The sequence below is a fragment of the Rana temporaria genome, chromosome 4 (assembly GCF_905171775.1).
Source record: "Rana temporaria chromosome 4, aRanTem1.1, whole genome shotgun sequence".
NCBI classification, from domain to species: domain Eukaryota; kingdom Metazoa; phylum Chordata; class Amphibia; order Anura; family Ranidae; genus Rana; species Rana temporaria.
Window position 1 is genome coordinate 373,908,010 of NC_053492.1, and position 15,376 is coordinate 373,923,385.

At 44.0% G+C, this 15,376-nt stretch overlaps 1 protein-coding gene across 3 annotated transcripts in view; it reads right to left on the reverse strand.

Annotated features, from left to right (window-relative positions):
- Positions 1–15,376, reverse strand: part of TIAM2 (TIAM Rac1 associated GEF 2) — a 272,961-nt gene that overhangs the window by 132,417 nt on the left and 125,168 nt on the right. The window lies entirely within an intron of this gene.

Below are 15,376 nucleotides of genomic sequence, written 5' to 3' on the forward strand. Positions count from 1 at the left end.
CATTTGCGTGAAAATACATACAAAATAAATATCTGAAAAAGTAGATGCTCAAACAGGAGTATCATGTGCAAGAGGCCTAAATGTGCAGAAGCTCTGCTGACTTCCATCATCCAATCATGTGCAAGCAAAAATGCTGTTATTTATTTTTTTATTCTCCTTGCACATGATTGGATATTCTTTGCAAAGTAATGTTTACCTCATTTAGCAAGCCCTGGAGCAACTGCACTTGCTTCTCAATTTGTGCCACCCCCACCCCGCTTGTCAATCAGCGCCACGCGCTGCTTGTCAATTCACTGCACCCCCCGGTTCTCAATTTGCGGCGGCACCCCCACCAGCTCTCTGCTCCACCGGGGGAGGGGGGGGGGCATGAATGAAGCTGTGTAAGGGGTCCCAAAATTCCTGATGGCGGCCCTGGACAGAGATAAAAGGTTGTTAGAGTAGAATATCACTAGCAGTGTGTCTCCTGATTTGAGAGTCAGAGAAAAACCCCAAGGCCATACCAGAGAGAGTGAAAGAAAAAGATAACAAAAAAAACTTAATTTAAGGCTTCATTTCCACTGACGTTTTTACAGCCACTTTTCTGAGCATTTTTTACAGCTTAAAATGCCTGTCCATGTTATTCTATGGCATCATGCCCACATAGGCGTTTTTGAGCTGCAAATGGCATAGGCGTTTTTGAGCTGTAAAAAAAAAACGCAGGACCAGGGCGTTCTGAAGCTCCAGAGTAGAGCTGTAAAAACGCCAGACGTTAAAAAACGCTCAAAAACGCGCGAAAACGCTCAAAAACGCTACCGCGGCATTTTTAAAGCTCCAGCTCACCAAAAAACATGGACAGGCGTTTTTAAGCTGTAAAAAAGGCTAACAACAGTGGCTGTAAAAACGCCAGTGGAAATGAAGCCTAAGGCCGTGTACAGACGACCAAACATGTACGATGAAACCGGTCCGCCGGACCGTTTTCACTGTACATGTCTGCCCGGGGATTTCTGTATGGTGGCTGTACTCACCATCATACAGAAATCCATGCGTAAACAATACGCGGGGCGTGGCCGCGCCGTCGCCACGACGATGACGCGGCGACGTGGGCGGCCCTGCCAGTTCAATGCTTCCACGCATGCGTCGAAGTCATTCGACGCATGCGAGGGATGGCGGGCGCTCAGACATGTACGGTAGGTCTGTACAGACGACCGAACATGTCCGAGCGGACAGGATTCCAGCAGGCTGTTTTAAAACAAGTCCAGAAATATTTGCCAGCTGGAAAAAGGCCCGGCGGGCAAATGTATGCTGGAATCCTGTCCGCTCGGGCCTACACACGACCAAACATGTCTGCTGAAACTGGTCCGCGGACCAGTTTCAGCAGACATGTTCGGTCGTGTGTACGGCCCATTAGGCTTCATTTCCACTGGCGTTTTTACAGCCACTTGTGTGCCGCGGTAGCGTTTTTGAGCGTTTTTTAATGTCTGGCGTTTTTACAGCTCTACTCTGGAGCTTTAGAACGCCCTGGTCCTGCGTTTTTTTTACAGCTCAAAAACGCCTATGCCATTTGCAGCTCAAAAACGCCTATGTGGGCATGATGCCATAGAATAACATGGACAGGCTTTTTTAAGCTGTAAAAAACGCTCAGAAAAGTGGCTGTAAAAACGTCAGTGGAAATGAAGCCTTAAAATTAAAAATTAAAACAACCTATCACCTAGGACCACTGTTTCCTGTGAAGAGAGACATATTTTTTCTGCTTTGTGCTCCATCCTCCTTGGCAGGGCTAATACCCCAAAGGTTTTATATGCCCCCCATTAAACTGTGAGGCTTCCTACACACGACCGAGTTTCTCAGCAAAAACCAGCAAGAAACTTGCTGGGAGATATTTTTTTGCCGAGGAAACCGGTCGTGTGTACATTTTCGTCGAGGAAACTGTCGAGAAACTTGACGAGCCAAAAAGAAAGCATGTTCTCTATTTCCTTGACGGGAATGGAGAAAATTGGCTTGTCGAGTTTTTCGACGGCTTCACAAGGAACTCGACAAACAAAACGATGTGTTTCGCCCATCGAGTTCCTCGGTCGTGTGTACGAGGCCTTAGAGTAAATAATTTCTATGGCAATACTAGATGTGTTGGTATCTATGCATGCACATACAGCACACCAGACCAAGGAATCTGAAATCAAAGAATATAAAGAGCAATGATTTGCCTTATGCCCAACAACTCCACAGGACACTAAGAACATTTAATGAGATTGGAATCTGCATTTCTTTTCTACAACACATCAATTTTTTTAAGCCATTCTGCCCACACACCAGAGTTACTTAATAACACTGTTCAAACTGGGGGCGGAAAAGCAAGAGGAAGCCAGCAGCAAGGCTGCCACTGACGAACATAATTCTGTCACAAGGAAAGCAACCAGGCTATATCATCTGTTAGCTACTCACACACTCTAAAATGAAAAAGGGAATTTTTTAATAAATAACATTAGAATGGTCTGTATTTGGCTACATTTTATACAGACTATAAAGTGCCACAAATGGCAGTATATAGCAGCAGGAAAGAGCCAGTACTATTATAAATTTCCTATTACAGAGCAAACATTTTGAAAAAGTAAAGAATTGCATTGCTCTTGTAATCCAATTTTAAAGATGACTGAAATCTGATTGTTTAACTCACAGGAGTCTCCCACAGGTCCCAGAATTTACCAAGTCCAAGTACACACAAAGAAATCCAAAGAGTAGGATCCACGCTACTCACTGCCAGACTGAGGTTAACTTGTACAAGCAGATGCACAAGAGTAGACAGTATCAAACTAAGCACACAAAGTTCTAAGGCTAAGGACTACTTGTATGTCTTCCTCTAGCTTATTCCTCTCCAATAATCCTATATTTGGAAAATTTAATAATTCCTAAAATTGAAAGGATGCAAATACACAAATACTACACTGTTAGGCTACATTCACACTGGTAATTCACTACAATGATAGGTCACCATTGGCCGCAGCTATTTGTGGTTCTCTGCATAGCCAGCAATTACCTGTAGTGATTGCCGGCTGAGTGAACAGGCGCAAATAGCTGTGGCTTCTGGCAATCTGTCATTATTGTGAACAGGGTCGGTGATTGCACCTAGCCACTGAGTGCTGCAGCAGGAATTTGGAAGATTTCTGCTACTACCGGCCTTAAGCCCAGGTTCACACTGGGCTACGGGATTGAAGCCATGCGTGTTCAGCTGAACTCGCACAATTTCATTCCCGATTTTGGCCGCGATTTAAGAGACATCTGTGCAGGTTTCTGCACAGATGTCAATGTAAATCGCGACCCGAAATCGCAAAAAGTAGTACAGGAACTACTTTTTGAAATCGGTGCAGCGCCGCAGATGCGGCGTCGCACCGATTAGGACGGTGCCATTGCCGGCAAATGCCGCCGATTTGAGATGCGATTTGACATGTGAAATCGCATCTCAAATCGTACCAAATCGTACCGAGTGTGAACCTGGGCTAAATTCCAGTGTGAATGTAGTAGCCTAACTATTGGCATACCTGGGCACACCCTAGTCTTAGGGGACTGATCTGTATTTTCCTCCTGCAGCAGCTGAAAGCTTTTGTCTCCTCCTCTCCCACCGGTATTCAGCAGGAGGAAAATACATTGTATCAGTATCATTATATGATGCTCCCGCTGCCCCTCCTGTCCCTGTTCCTCTATTTTCTACTACCCAGGCCCCCCTGTGTGCTCCCCTGGCCCCCTGTCCCCCTACATTGCTGCCAGCTTTCCCTCTTCGGCGACTGGCTGCTGTGGGAGATTGTCCCAGGCTGGAGAGTGGGTAAGGGACCAGTAAATATGTAATTTACTGGCCTGTTCCATTTCTAAATAAACACAGTGTGATAGGTACTGATCACTCATTGTGTTCATTCATAACTGAAGCATAGTATACCATGTTTACTATGCTTCAGTTTGTGAATGATTAGGAAGCAGCTCAGCACCAATTCATTCACTTTCCAGTGAAGCTGAGGCTGCAGAGAAAGGAACTTTGGAATATCTGTCATCAGTCCCTTTCGTCATCTCAAAAGTGAGATGTCAAGAGCCTGTTTGGACCCCTGATATTTCACAAAACCCCCCCAACAGGACTCCTAGAAAATTGTAAAAAGAAATTGTGAAAAATAAAAGAAAAAAATTAAATAAAAAACTACTGGCATCATGGGCTTCCCTGCTGACACCAGTCTCTGCCCTACTGACACCATTCACTGCTCTACTGACAATGTCCATGTTTTAATACATTCAAATGTTTGCTTACACTTATTTATACAAGTGTGTGTGTGTGTATATATATATATATATATATATATATATATATATGAAATGCTTTGCTGCCAAAACCAAGCTTCCCCGCTTAACCTATCAGCTCTTCAGGCTCTCTCCTTCCCATTCTTGCAGCTCTCCACACAGATGTCAATGCTCCTCTCCAGGCTTGTCAACTTCTGCAGTGAGGAAACTGACTGGTTCAGAGAAGTAGGCTGACAGTGTAGGCATTGAGGGCTGGATAGGTACAGCCAAAGGGTTGGATGTGGCCCTGGGGCCTCACATTACCTAGTTCTGTGTTAAACCATGCATGTTTTACCACACTGTTAGACTATTAGCTGACTATGCTATAGAAGCATACAGTATATTTGCAGGTCATCAACTATTTTACATACTGTTTGTGCGTAAGCCAACAAATTTCCTTTCTTATGCCTCGTACACACAACCGGTTTTCCTGGCAGGAAAACTGCCATGAGAACTTTTGGTCGGGAACCCCCGGCCGTGTGTATGCTCCCTGACAGGAAAATTGCCGGGAAACATGTTCTCTTTTTTCCCACCGGGATTCCCGGCGGTTTTTAAGCTGGCAGTTTCCTTATGGGAAAGGAGCTTAAACACGGCCGGGTTTCCCGACCAAAGCTCTCGTGGCAGTTTTCCTGTCAGGAAATCCAGCCGTGTTTAGGGGAAAAAGCTACCGAGCAGGTTCTCGGTTTTCCCCTTGTTTTACCGCCAGGAAAACCGATCGTGTGTACAAGGCATTAAGTGATTTTCCACATCTCAATGTGGGAGCTGTAACAGCTTTATTTGAAATGTACTTACCATGATGTAGACATTTTTGATTTCTTAATGGTCAGGCCCCGTACACACGGCCGAGGAACTCGACGTGCCAAACACATCGAGTTCCTCGGCCAGTTCAGCCCTGAAGCCGCCGAGGAGCTCGGCGGGCCGAGAGCTCCCATAGAACAACGAGGAAATAGAGAACATGTTCTCTATTTCCTCGTCGAGCTCCTCGTCGGCTTCCTCGGCCGAAAGTGTACACACGGCCGGGTTTCTCGGCAGAATTCAGCCAGAAACTCGGTCGGAAGCTGAATTCTGCTGAGGAAACTGGTCGTGTGTACGGGGCTTCAGTCTCTAATCCTGCCCACTCTCCCACAACTGCTGCTTTAGCTTTAATTTTATTAGCTATGCGCTGACTAGCGGCATTAATGAGCTGTAAAGAAATGTTTCCAGCTCTGTAACAGCAACATAAGTAGGGTCCAAAGTCCTTTTATCCCTATTGTTTGTGTAGAGCTAATATAGGTTTGAACACATGGCATCTAGCATACACTTCCAAGAGGCAAAGAAAATCTAAATTGCATGTGTGGGATAAGTCCCATAAATACCTGTAATTATGTTGAACAGAGATCCAGAGTCTGAACACACTACTGAATAAGCAGCTGATACTAAAGGTTCTTACTGCAAAACTGCTCTAAAAGCTTGTTAAAACAATGAGGTGGATTTACTAAAGGCTAAAATGCTGTTAACATTGCAAGGGAATCACATGCAAAGAAAATCGAAAAAAAAAAAAGCTTGTTTTCTTGCACACAATTGAGTGATGTAAGTCCACAGAGCTTCACCTCATTCACCAAGCTAAGGGAAAATTCCTTGGCAAAGTGAAATTTCCTTTGCATAGTGAACAGCCTATTTGACCTTTAATAAATATGTGAATGAATGAGCGCGTCAAGCCCAGACAAACTTCAGCGTGCAGTAGTGGTCCGATAGACCAGGCACAACGTGGATGGTAATCGTAATGAAAATACCAAATGGATGGATCATACAAAATGGGTAAAAAAGGTACAAAATAAGAAAAAAGGGATGAAAATTGTGGAAGATAACTGGTAAATTAAAATACTAAAGATATGTACCAACAGTATATAGTATCTCGCAAATGTGAGTACACCCCTCACATTTTTGGAAATATTTTATTATATCTTTTCATGTGACAACACTGAAGAAATGACACTGTGCTACAATGTAAAGTAGTGAGTGTACAGCTTGTATAACAGTGTCAATTTGCTGTCCCCTCAAAATAACTCAACACACAGTCATTAATATCTAAACCGCTGGCAACAAAAGTGAGTACACCCCTAAGTGAAAATGTCCAAATTGGACCAAAGTGTCAATATTTTGTGTGGCCACCAATATTTTCCAGCACTGCCTTAACCCTCTTGGGCATGGAGTTCACCAGAGCTTCACAGATGTCCTCTGGAGTCCTCCTCAACTCCTCCATGACGACATCACAAAGCTGGTGGATGTTACAGATCTTGCGCTCTTCCACCTTCCATTTCAGGATGCCCCACAGATGCTCAATAGGGTTTAAGTCTGGAGACATGCTTGGCCAGTCCATCACCTTTACCCTCAGCTTCTTTAGCAAGGCAGTGGTCATCTTGGAGGTGTGTTTGGGATCATTATCGTGTTGGAATACTGATATATGAATTAAAAAGCAGTGTAGGTGTGGCGCTGTTCTGTTAAACAAAGGAGCTTGTATCCAATAAAATAAAGTGACAGGTGCCGAGTATTACCCTGAAAATCTTTTTGCAAAAAAGTGCATGAAAATATTTGATGTGATGATGCTTCTGTGTTACACCCTCGGTCGGGTATGATCCTAAACCATCAGGCCCCGTACTCACGACCAAACATGTCTGCTGAAACTGGTCCGCAGACCAGTTTCAGCAGACATGTTTGGCCGTGTGTTGGCCCGAGCGGACCATTTTCGGGCAGATCGGACAGGTTTCCAGCGGACAACTGTTTCCTGGACTTGCTTTAAAACAGTCCGCTGGAAACCTGTCCGCCCGGACATGTACGGTCGTCTGTACAGACCTACCGTACATGTCCTGCCGCCCGCCATCCCTTGCATGCGTCGAATGACTTCGACGCATGCGTGGAAGCATTTTAAAGGCAGGCCGCCCACGTCGCCGCGTCATTGTCGCGGCGACACCGCGTCATCGACGCGGCGACACCGCGGACACGCCCCGCGTATTGTTTACGCGTGGACTTCTGTTCGATAGTGTGTATAGCCATCGAACAGAAGTCCCCGGGCAGTCCCCGGGCAGACATGTCCGATGAAAACGGTCCGCGGACCGGTTTCATCGGACATGTTTGATCGTGAGTACTCGGCCTCAGAGTAACTCCTGTGCGTATGGTGATGCAACCTACAAGTGTTTGGGCTGAATTAACACTGTTTTTAGTTATCATTCACTTATATTATGATCTGGTGTCTATACAGTGATACACACAATAATTAGAATAATTATACAGGCAAAAAAATTGAATAGAAAAAAATATACTTAAAAATATAAATAACAATTCGTATATGTGTTATTAAAAATGTGTTAACCGCGTTACTCGCAATCCGAGGTTCCACTGTATTTAAATTTACAGTCACATGGCTGCCGCAGTGCCCTTCCCTCTGTGGGCTGTGGGTGGCAATCTCCAAAGCCCAAATCTGTGCCATTCACCTCTATCATTGGGGGGAGAGGGGGGGCAAGGGCAAGATAGAGACTAGCCAACTAAGAAGTTATACTTCTGGCAGATATGCCATAATATAACCCTCTGGACTACAGGGGTGTGTGTTCATGGCGCACATGCCAGGAGGGAAGGGGCTGGATGACTGTGATCATCACATAATCCAAAAGTGGGGCACAGCTTAATTTAAAGAGTATTTTCACTTTTGTTGAGAAAAAAAGCCATTCCACTTGGGGTGATCAATGCGCATTGCAGGAATTTTAACAAACGTTGTTGCAGATTTGTTTGTCTATGTCCATGTGCAAAGTGAATGTGAATGGGAGCGACTTTATAATTACCAATCACTTGCAGTGTTCTAATGAGGAAAGTGGAAGGGTCACCCCTTTAGGTGCGAGTAACCTTTTGGGAGCTTTTTCCGAAATTACCTTTTTTTCGAAAAACTGAGGGTGTCCAAAATCAGATTTGTATTTTATTGCAGACTTCTGGAAAATACAATAAGCTAATCACACAAGCAGGAAATGACATTTCTGGGAGGCGTTTTGTACACCATCTGTGTACAGAATTCCTCCAGGTTGCCATATTGCATTGAATTTTACAGAAAATTACAGCAGCTGCAGATTGAAAAGGAAAGGTATTTTTTAATAACGTTATATTACAAATTGGCTTGTGTCGCAATTGTATCTGCTATATTATTTATTTGCTATTTTTATTTATTATTACATTTATTTAATGTATTGCTATTGGAGTTACCCTTTAACAATGAAGATTTTATCCTGGAAAAATTAAATACATGTAGCAGGATTTTTAAGAAAGGACAAAGCTGTACAGCATTCCCTATACAAACAGTAAAATAAAATATAAGCCTATAGCTGGATTTTAGGATTTGTATATCTTGCAATGAATTACATTTTTGGAATCTAGTCCATGTTGAAATAAAATTATAAAACTGACCATTTGTAAGCTTGTGGGGCAGCTATGAATAAATAAGTAAAGAATGACTGTCATGCTAGATAATCTCTAAAACACACCACTAAGATTGATCTTTGTCTTTTTACAATACCCACTTTTGCTCATACAATTGCAATGGAAACATGTTATTATACTTTCCTGAAATTATTTTGAAACTGTGGTTAAAAAGCCCATCATTTTATGCAATCTTTCCCTCTAAAGAAACCAAGCCACACGAGGGCTAAATATTTATAGTGTAGCCATCATGACTAATATCACATCTCATTTCCACCCAAACATGTTGTTCCTATTTCTAATTTTGTGCCACATAAACCTCCCCAATAAGTAAATGGCTTTCTTATTATGTTTTCCCTGTTTATCTATACAGTAAAACCTTGGTTTGAGAGCATTTTGCAAGACAAGCAAATTTTTTTTATATACATTTTGACTTGATATACAAGCGATGTCTTGATATAAGAGTAGCGTCATGTCACAACTGAGTATGAGGCCTCATGTACACTGGACGTTTTTACAGCATCTGTTTCTGGCCGTAGACGTTTTTTTCTACAGTCAATAAACTCTCCATCATGTAATCGTATGTGTCCATGCACACTCAGGCCTCGTACACACGACCGAGGAACTCGTCGGAAAAGTCACATCGTTTTCCTCGACGAGTTCCTTGTTAGGCTTGCCGAGGAACTCGACAAGCTTGCTTTGCGTACACACGGTCAAGACAAAATCTCCTCGTTCTCAAACGCAGTGACGTACAATACATACAATGGCAGGGGCTGCTTTTGCTAATCTCATGTTACTGGCGCTGTGTGTATGAGTATAAAAATTTATAAATGAAATTAATGATAAACTTGAAAATGACATGAAAAATCATGAAATAAACATAAATAAATCAAGTGAATGAAGAATTAATATTAAGTGGAAAAAGTCCATGTAGGTGAACCACAAATTATTGTAGGTAAAGTTCATAAACAGTGATCTGTGTCAGATGAAAATCATATGAACAGAAATCCTCCACCGAAAGATCACCAATCGTGTAATGTAGACTGAATACCACATGTATATGACCGCTGTTACAGCGGTCATATCAGGCGCAGGGATATTTAAAGTCTTCCCAGTCAGACAATCTCCAGGCAGGATGTATAGAGGGGACCAATCCAAATAAAATTCGCTCCAAGAAGTATAAGGCTGAGTTCAAACTCCCATGGAATGACACATAGAAAAAATCCCCATAGTGTGATACCGTATTGAAATTGGGTTTATTAAAAGTAAAGTAACACTCACAGTTAGTTTAAAAATAGAGCGCGGTGAAAGTAATCAAGGAAGCGGCGTCTCCTCTGAGCCTTCTCTCATCTGCTGAACTCTGTGATTTGCGTGTCTCCGTGAGTAGTGCGTGATGACGTTCCAGCTAGGCCTAGCTGGAACGTCATCACGCACTACTCACGCACTATACTATATTTAGAGGTGTCTCTCTTCTCTTTTATACTCTATAAAAAAATGCTTTTATATACAAGTGCTTTGGATTACAAGCATGTTTCTGTAACAAATTATGCACGTAATCCAAGGTTTAACTGTACTTGCCTTGAATTCTTCTCTTGCTATACCTATCATATTATTTTTCTGTTTTTCTGTAAGCCTGGAATCAGGTGACTCCTGGGGTACAGCAAGGAGGTATTTCCAATTATAAAGGTACACCAGTTTCTTACTTTAATGTGCTTAAGGTACACTTCCGGGGTCACGTGGGGAGCAATGGTGTCAGCGCATAGTCCCGCCCGACATGTTTCGTCACACATAACGTCTTCCTGGGGCATGTCACATGTGCCCCCCCCCCCAGTGACTCTGGAAGTGCGGTTGTATCGTACGATTTTTATCAAGGCTCAATTGATTTTAATGGAATGTAAATGGCCATTTGGCTTTATCTTAATAAAAGGTGTATACAGTATTACACTTTTGGAGTCCTTTTTCCTGCATGGTCCACTCTTTGTTCTGGTAGCCCTGGATACCCTGCTGTGAGCCCATCTGTATTGAACATATCCCCTTGTTTCCTTCTAAGTGTTCCAGAGATTCCACTCTCCGTTCATACCTTACAGAGGTCATTCTGCATGCCTGTGTGACCACTTTAGAGATAGGTGGTCCCTACAATCTGGTAAGCATCCCCCTTCACAGTGTGTTGTGTGTCAAAGAAGGCTCTGCATCTTTCACGGTGGTGGAACTATCAATGAATCAAGGATTTTCTTATATTTTTTACAACATCATCTCATTGACTGATTACGTGCACTTTTTTGAGAACTATTTTTTTGATTACCATCAGGATATTATTAATTCAGCAGGTTTGTGGTGCTATTTGTTATTATTTTTTATTTATTTTTTTCATTTTTATGATTAGCGCGATTAATCCTTTGTTAGTCCATAATGTAAAAGTGGGAGGACTAAGACCTGGAGGGAACACCGAATTGCCTAACAATGGGGCTAGAGTGGTGTAGGGGGATTTAAAACCACGTTGATTTGCCAATCTATTCCATAAACCAAGGGAAAAACCTGCATTGCTTTTTAATGGTCATGAAACGCAGCCCCTTTATCTTTTAGAGCTGTGTAAATAGATTTAAAAAAATAAACTGTACCTAGATAATTTCCAGTCTTCAAGTAAACATCTAAATACACAATTAAAATACATAGATCAGAGCACTTAGTTTTCTGTTCAACTAGAACTGTTCGGACTAGAATTACATAGCACTTCCAGTCGATTTGGCGGCTTGACTCTTCTCTACTGCACATGAGCAATACAGGCAGGTCACCTCCCTGCCCCCTGCCTGTAAGTGGACAGTCATTATCTTAAAGTTGTCATACAGATTGTGTGATGTATGACAACTTTAAGGCAGGGATTGTCCACTTAAACACTTAAAAGCAGCACTTGAGAAAACTGATAGCTTTTATATTTGTAGCGGCTAGAATCTCCATTGCTAAGTCTTGGAAGTCCCCCACTGTCCTCTTTTATCTTTTGAAGTCTAAACGGTCATGGATTATGGTGAATGAGAGAATGTCGGCTATTTTGAACGACAAAGTCACAGTGTTTAACAAAGTGTGGGATCCCTGGATCACCTACCTTACAAATGTACGTTGATCTGCACCAACACAAGGGCTTTTCCCTTTCTTTCTTTTTTTTGTCGAGGTAGGGATGCACCACCCTTTCTTTTTCTCTCTCCTTTCCCTTTTTTTCTCTTTTTTTTTCTTTTCTTTCTTCCCCCTTCTTTGCTTTTCCATTGTTACTTCCTTTTGTTATATTATTTAATCAGCTATGGTTTGTTATTGTTAGCTGGCCTCTTGGGTCTAGACAGTTCTCCAAATGGACGACCCTGAGCTGGGTCTGAATTTAATCCTGTTGAGAGATAGTTGTAGTAGGAGCACCCAAGGTCATAAGATGTGCTAACGTTGTGTTTGTAATCGCAATAACTTGTATCTGTATGTTTGTTCTCCTGGCGATGACGAAGATTATTCCCCCCCCCCTTTTTTTTGTATACCCTCTTTATTTGTAAAACCTAATAAAAAATATTGGAAACATACACTTAAAGAGGGGGTTCACCCTATACATTTTTTTTCTAGCATTAAATTAAGCATAGTAGCGCGAGCTACAGTATGCCTTTATTTATTTTTTTTGCCCCGTACTCACTGTGCAATCCTATAGTGAAGATTCCAACTCCCCGCGGGGAATGGGCGTTCCTATCCAGAGGGAAGATGATTGACGGCCGGCTCTGGCGCGTCACGCTTCTCCGGAAATAGCCGAAATAGGACTTGGCTCTTCACGGCGCCTGCGCATAGTCTGTGCGCAGGCGCCGTATAGCGCCGTGAAGAGCCGAGACCTACTCCGGCTATCTTCGGGGAGCGTGACGTGCCATAGCCGGCCGTCAATCATCTTCCCTCTGGATAGGAACGCCCATTCCCCGCGGGGAGTCGGAATCTTCACTATAGGATTGCACAGTGAGTACAGGGCAAAAAAAATAAATACAGGCATACTGTAGCTCGCGCTACTATGCTTAATTTAATGCTAAAATGTTGTTATTGTGGGTGAACCACCGCTTTAAAGTGGAGGTTCACCCAAAAACTTAATTTTTAACATTAGATTGAGGCTCGTTTTGTCAAGGGGAATTGGGTGTTTTTTTTAATATCGAAGCAGTACTTACCGTTTTAGAGATAGATCTTCTCCGCCGCTTCCGGGTATGGGCTGCGGGACTGGGAATTCCTATTTGATTGACAGGCTTCCGACGGTCGCATACATCGCGTCACGATTTTCCGAAAGTAGCCGAACGTCGGTGCGCAGGCACCGTATAGAGCCGCACCGACGTTCGGCTTCTTTCGGCTACTCGTGACGCGATGTATGCGACCGTCGGAAGCCTGTCAATCAAATAGGAACGCCCAGTCCCGAAGACCATACCCGGAAGCGGCGGAGAAGATCTATCTCTAAAACGGTAAGTACTGCTTCGATTTAAAAAAAAACACCCGATTCCCCTTGACAAAACGAGCCTCAATCTAATGTTAAATTTTTTTTTTCGGGTGAACTCCCGCTTTAAAAGCAGGGGGCAAGTAGGTCATCTGCCTTTATTGCTCATCGGCAGTAGAGAAGAGTCAAGCCACCAAGCCGTGGTTAGAAATAGGAATATACTAAACATTAGCTTTTTTTTACAGCGTCCTTTCAAGTATTTCAATGTTTTTGCATCTTTTAGAATATTATGTCTGTAATAATTGTACTGTTTATTTTGCTTGTGGTAGAAAAATATGGAAAATGTAATATGTCCTAGGATTATATTAAGATATGCTCCTGTGTTCCTGCTGATGCCTTTCACTGGATATGTATTAGGCTATCAGACGGTACATTGCTTACCTCATACAGTACCTGTCGCCGAGAATGTGTTTCCAGCACGACGGCATTGCGCTGATTCTAATCGACATGGTGCCGACATCTCGCACTCGCTGGAATAGGAAAAGCACATTCCAGCGAGTGCATCATAGAAGCAACGGGGATCCGACTTGGATTCCCGCCAATTCTAGCCGTGGCGTTTGGTATGAATCATGAGGGGGAACTCCACGCCAAATTTTAAATAAAAAACCGGCATGGGTTCCCCCCCAGGGGCATACCAGGCCCTTAAGTCTGGTATGGATTGTAAGGAGAACCCCTACACCGAAAAAACGGCATGGGGGTTCCCCCACAATCCATACCAGACCGCCCGGCCGGTCAGGAAACAAGTGGGGACGAGTGAGTGCCCCCCCTCGGGGGCAGGGGGGGCGCCCTGCGAGCGGGAGAATAACCGGGGAGCGCCGAGACGACAGCGGGGAGCGGAGAAGATGGAAGAAGACCCCCCGGAGAGCAGAGAAGACCCCCGGAGAGCGGAGAAGACCCCCGGAGAGCGGAGAAGACCCTCAGAGCTGACTAATAAATTATTTTAAAACCCTGTGTTGTGTGTTAATTGACACTTTTCCTCCAGGTAAATGGGATACTCATTCACCTAGGGTGGGAGCCGGTATCTGGGGGCCCCCTTATTAAAGGGGCTCCCAGATTCCAATAAGCCTTCCGCCCGCAGACCCTGATAACCAACAGCCAGGGTTGCCGGGAAGAGGCCCTGTCCTTATCAACATGGGGACAGGCCCCCCCTGCCCCAGAGCACCCACCCCCCCATGTAGAGGGCATGCAGCCTGGTACGGCTCAGGAGGGGGGGCGCTCGCTCGTCCCCACTCCTTTTCTGCTGTACTCCATAATTTGACCTGTATCCAAGCACTCCGCCCGGCCGGTCAGGAAAGGATTGGGGACGAGCGAGAACCGGGGAGCGCCGAGACGACAGCGGAGAAAATGGAAGAAGACCCCCCCGGAGAGCAGAGAAGACCCCTGGAGAGCAGAGAAGACCCCCGGAGAGCGGAGAAGACCCCCGGAGAGCGGAGAAGACCCCCAGAGCTGACTAATAAATTATTTTAAAACCCTGTGTTGTGTGTTTATTTTATTGACACTTTTCCTCCAGGTGAATGGGTAGGGGTACAATTGGGGCCCCTTATTAAAGGGGGCTCCCAGATTTGGTATGCCCCTGGGGGAGAACCCACGCCGTTTTTTTATTTAAAATTTGGTGTAGTGTTCCCCCTCATGATTCATACCAAACGCCACGGCTAGAATTGGCGGGAATCCAAGTCGGACCCCAATCGCTTCTATGATGGCTTTTTCCCATCGCGGCGGGCCAGCACGGCGCTGGCTCACGTGACGGGGCTCGTAGGTGGTCAATCTTGCCGATAAAGGGAGCGACATTGACACAGTAGCGGTCACCTACTGTACCACTTTACTCTCCACACTCTGTGGTACATTCTTATGCTACACAATGCTTTCTTGTGCTACACATTGTGCGGTTTATTTTATACTGTACACTGTGATGCACATGACATATTCACACCACCTTACTCTTTACATTCTGAAGTGCACTATATATTCTACACTGCATAAATCTTTACACTGCACATTAAATTCTTCACACCACTCCACATTGTACTGTACAGCAGTGGTCATCAAACCTGTCCTCAGGGCCCACTAACAGGCCAGGTTTTATGTATTACCTTGGGGAGATGCAGACTAGAATACTGCAATCACTGAGCAGCAAATGATATCACCTGTGAT